General features: G+C 42.5%; 2 non-coding genes across 2 annotated transcripts in view; both read left to right on the plus strand.

The window, feature by feature from the left end:
• The first annotated feature begins 3,721 nt into the window (after positions 1-3,721).
• LOC131147466 (5.8S ribosomal RNA) lies at positions 3,722-3,877 on the plus strand. The gene has a single exon (XR_009134842.1). It is a non-coding gene; the product is annotated as a 5.8S ribosomal RNA (ribosomal RNA).
• A 253-nt stretch (positions 3,878-4,130) lies between these two features.
• The window catches only part of LOC131147493 (28S ribosomal RNA), a 3,396-nt gene continuing 2,335 nt past the window's right edge, over positions 4,131-5,191 (plus strand). Inside the window, exon 1 of the ribosomal RNA XR_009134868.1 lies at positions 4,131-5,191. This exon is cut by the window's right edge and continues 2,335 nt beyond it. This is a non-coding gene — a ribosomal RNA (28S ribosomal RNA).

A 5,191-nucleotide genomic window follows, 5' to 3' on the forward strand; every position in this document is an offset into this window, starting at 1 on the left:
TCCATAGGATAGATACCAGCTTGATATAATTCTGACTTTAGCAAATTAACTACCAGGCCAGAGCAGTTAGAGAATTTGTTTAGGTAGTTCATTAGATATCTTACAAAAGGAAGATCACCCTTTGAAAACATCATTAAATCATCTACAAACACCAGATGAGTAAGTTTGAGAGATTCACACTTGGGGTGGAATTTAAAGTCAGATTTGCTTTCCATAAATTTCAATAGTCTAGAGAGATCTTCAACACTGATTACAAAGAGCAATGGGGAAACAGGGTCACCCTACCGCAAACCCTTGCAACCTTTGAAGAAACCAAATAATCTACCATTAAGTGATATAGAGTAGGAAGTGGTAGTGACAGATTCCATAATCCATGAAATCATCTCAGCTGGGAAATTTAAGTGGATAAGCATCTCTTTGAGGAAAGGCCAAGCCACAGAATCATAAGCTTTCTTAAGGTCAATTTTCAACAAACATCGAGGGGAAATCCTCTTTCTTGCGTACCCTCTAACTAATTCCTGCACCATATAGATGTTTTCAACCATACTTCTTCCCTTAATGAAAGCAGCTTGTGCAGGATTAATTAAGTCACCCAGAACTAGCTTTATTCTTTCAGCTATAATCTTGGATATGACTTTGTAGATCACATTACAGCAAGCAATCGATTTGAAATCATTTACTGAGTTGGAATGGATGAATTTAGGAATAAGTGCAATAGTTGTATGGTTTAACTATTTTACCAACCTCCCATTCTTGAAGAATTCCTTCATAGTCAAAATGAAATCATTGCCTATAATGTCCCATGCACTTTTGAAGAAACTAGCTGAGAACCCATCAAGGCCTGGGGCTTTGTTATCTCTAATCCTGAATAAAGCAAACTTTATTTCCACATCTGATATGGGAGCCATCATAGTATTTCTTTTCTCCTCATTCAATGCAGGACCTCTGGCCAGGATGTGAGAATCCACCATAGAGTTACAGCCAGCAGTGCCCAATAACTGTTTGTAATAGCTAACAAATTCTTGAGCAACCTAATCATATGATTCAGATAGGTTCCCATTTTGAAAAATAATGGAAGTAATGTGATTCCTAGTTCTATTTCTTCAAAGCAAACTGTGGAAGAAAGAAGAGCCCCTGTCACAGAACTTCAAGAATTTTCTTTTAGACAACTGAGCCAGATATAATCTGTTGACTTCCTCAAGCCTCAAGGCTTTTAATTTCTTAGATTTCAGGTCCTCCTGCAGGGAATGACAAGAGGGGTTGTCATGTAAAAGTTGTTGAAGATCCTTAACTTCAGAAATAGCAGCCTTAGCTCTAGATGAAATATGTGATAAGTTAGAGGAGTTCATAAGTCTCAATGGTTTTTTTAGGGTCTGAAGCTTTTTACAGAAGAAAGCTTACCCTCAAATTCACTTTGCCAGACATCATTTAGAATTCTCTTGAACTCAGAATGTGTAGACCACATGTTGAAGTATTTAAATGGAGCTTTACCCAGATCTTGGCCAGCAAATAAATTTACTACACAAACCAAATGGTCAAACAAAATTCCAGGGAATTGGAAAATTGCTTAGGAAAACCAACTAATACCAAACCACCTCTGATTAGCCACAACCCTATCCAACTTGCTCCAGACATTCCCATTAGACCATGCAAGTAGGCAACCAGAAGAATTCAGGTCAGATAAGCCTACTTCATTAAAGTAATCATTTATATCCTTTGTTTCATAGACAGTCACTGGGAGCCCATTCCTTCTTTCCTCAGGTTTAAGAATAGAGTTAAAATCACCAAGCAGCATCCAAGGAAGAGAAGAGGATAAGCCAGTCTGCATAAGATCCAACCAAAGGGCTCTTTTGGAAACTAAGGAATTGAATCCATATATAAAGCTGCAAAGGAAAATGTTTGAAGTAACCAAGCATTTAACAATGCAGTGGATAGCCTGGGGGCTAGAGTGGAGAAATTGAATAAGGACTTTTAGTGGATCCCAAAGGATCACAATTCTTCCTACATCATGAAGATTAAATTTTTTGAACTGTTCCTAATTACTGAACTTTCTCTGCATCATTGATTTAAGTTTATCCAAGGACATTTTTGTTTCTAAGATACCAAGCATATCAAGCTTATTCTTCCTAATGAGATCCGAGATCCCATTTTGCTTCAAGGGTTTGTTTAAGCCCCTGATGTTCCAAGTAGCAATCTTCATTTTCCAGAATGGGGGAGTGTACCCCCCTTCCTGTTATGTTGGAATACAGCACCCCCCCTCTTCGATGCTTTCCTACTTCTAACTACTGTAAATCCATCATTAGGGTCCTTGGGGACATGTCTTGGTTTCCCCAAAGGGGTGTTTCTTTTGGGAGCCCCAGTAGCTCGTAGAGCACAAACAACCTCTAAGTTATCTTGAAGACCATCAGAGATTGTCTGGCATTCCTGATGCACTGCATTCACCAGGGGGTAGGAGTCACCCTTATTTATCTCAGGACCATTCTCCTTAACCAGATCCAACTAAGGATGCTCGATATTATCCCCATAGGAATAAGGGATGTCTTCATTATAATCTTGAGGGACAGAAGAGCCATAACCATTATGAAGGTCAGGAACTTTCACACTAGTCGCATCCCCTTGAGGAGTACCAGGGGCCAACCTCATCTCAACAAGATCATTCATATGAGAATCCCCAAAAGGATCAGCACCCAAAGACTAATCACCTTTCTTAGATGTCTCAGGTACCTCCAACATTGATTTGCCCTTATCAACAGTCATACTGACAATAGGAGGAGGAGTATTCTGAGTAGTACACGCAGAAGACCCTAGTATATCAGAGCCAGCCACTGCTCCATTCACACTAGGAGGGCAGGTAAATCTGAATTTACATCTTTAACCTTACTAGCCATTGAGAGTTCTTTCTTGATTCTATGGGTGGTGGTGCATGACCTTTCTTAGTTGGTGGAGCGATTTGTCTGGTTAATTCCGTTAACGAACGAGACCTCGGCTTGCTAACTAGCTATGTGGAGGTGACCCTTCATGGTTAGCTTCTTAGAGGGACTATGGCCAATTAGGCCACGGAAGTTTGAGGCAATAATAGGTCTGTGATGCCCTTAGATGTTCTGGGCAGCACGCGCGCTACACTGATGTATTCAATGAGTCTATAAACTTGGCCGATAGGCTCGGGTAATCTTTAAAATTTCATCGTGATGGGGATAGATCATTGCAATTGTTGGTCTTCAACGAGGAATTCCTAGTAAGCGCGATTCATCAGCTCACGTTTACTACGTCCTTGCCCTTTGTACACACCGCCCGTCGCTCCTACCGATTGAGTGGTCCAATGAAGTGTTCGGATTGCAGCGAAGTGGCTAGTTCGCTGCAGGTGACGTCGCAAGAAGTCCACTGAACTTTATAATTTAGAGGAAGGCGAAGTCGTAATAAGGTTTCCATAGGTGAACCTGCGGAAGGATCATTATCAAAACTTGCCAAAGAATGACCCGCGAACATGTTATTTACATAGTGGTGATTGCTTCATGCTCACCTCACCTTTGTTGATTTGAACATTGCAACGCAAGTGTTCCCCATTTTTTATTGAATGGGAAATCAAGTTTGTTTGCATGCTCATTTCGATGAGTTTCAGAATAACCCAGGCGCGGCATGTGCCAAGGAATTGAAATGAAAGAACATTCTCTTGTTGCCTTGTCTACGGTGCAATCAAATGTGTTTATTTTTGAACCATAATGACTCTCGGCAATGGATATCTCGACTCTTGCATCAATGAAGAATGCAGCAAAATGCGATACTTGGTGTGAATTGCAGAATCCCGTGAATCATCGAGTCTTTGAATGCAAGTTGCACCCGAAGCCATTAGGTTGAGGGTACGTATGCCTGGGTGTCACATGATCCGTCACCTTAAACCCTCTCGCACAAAACATTGTTGGGGGTGGGATACTATGTGGGTGGATGTTGGCCTCCCGTGCACTTAGTTGTGGGCGGTTGGTTGAAAATACAAGGTCTTAGACGACACACAAAATGGCGATTGGTGGTTGTTAGACCCTTTCATTATGTCATGCTCCATCGTTTGAGTTGCATTGACATAAGGATCTCACTCAACCCTTTAGTATTTGTTTATAAAGGACAATACTCTATTGCGACCCCATGTCAGGTGGGGCTACCCATTGAGTTTAAGCATATCAATAAGCAGAGGAAAAGAAACTTACAAGGATTCTCTTAGTAACGGTGAGTGAACTGGGAAGAGCCTAGCTTGAGAATCGGACAACAATGTTGTTCGAATTGTAGTCTATAGAAGTGTCCTCAGTGACGGACCGAGCCCAAGTCCCCTGGAAGGGGGCGCCGGAGAGGGTGAGAGCCCCGTCGTGCTTGGACCCTGTTGCATTACGAGGCGCTGTCGGCTAGTCGGGTTGTTTGGGAATGCAGCCCTAATTAAGTGGTAAATTCCATCCAAGGCTAAATATTGGCGAGAGACCAATAACAAACAAGTACTGTGAAAGAAAGATGAAAAGGAATTTGAAAAGAGAGTCAAAGAGTCCTTGAAATTGTCAGGAGGGAAGCGGATGAGGGTCAGTGATGTATCTCAGTCGAATGTGGAACGGTGAAAAGCCGGTCCACTGATCGACTCGGGATGTGGACCAATGCGGATTGTGGCAGCATTCTAAGCCCACGCTGTTAATATGCTTATGGAGATGTCGTTGCTATGATTGTGGTGGGTAGTGCGTGCAGTTATGGTGTGCTTATGCACTTGCGTGCTCCGGGCATCAGCTTGCGGGCTCCTAATTCGACTCGTCTTGAAACATAGACCAAGGAGTCTGACATGTGTGCGAGTCAATAAGTGAGTAAACTCGTAAGGCATAAGGAAGCTAATAGGTAGGATCCCCTTGTGGGTTGCACCACTAACCGACCTTAATCTTCTGAGAAGGCTTTGAGTGTGAGCATGCCTGTCGGGACCCAAAAGATGGTGAACTATGCCTGAGTGGGGCAAAGCCAGGGGAAACTTCGGTGGAGGCCCATGGCAATACTGACGTGTAAATCGTTCGTTTGACTTCGGTATATGGCCGAGAGATTAATCGAACCATCTAGTAGCTGGTTCCCTCCGAAGTTTCCCTCGGGATAGCTAGAGCTTTGTTGAGTTCTATTAGGTAAAGCGAATGATTAGAGGCATCGGGGGTGCAACGTCCTCAACCTATTCTCAAAC

This window comes from Malania oleifera, chromosome 1, assembly GCF_029873635.1.
Source record: "Malania oleifera isolate guangnan ecotype guangnan chromosome 1, ASM2987363v1, whole genome shotgun sequence".
Lineage (NCBI taxonomy): Eukaryota > Viridiplantae > Streptophyta > Magnoliopsida > Santalales > Ximeniaceae > Malania > Malania oleifera.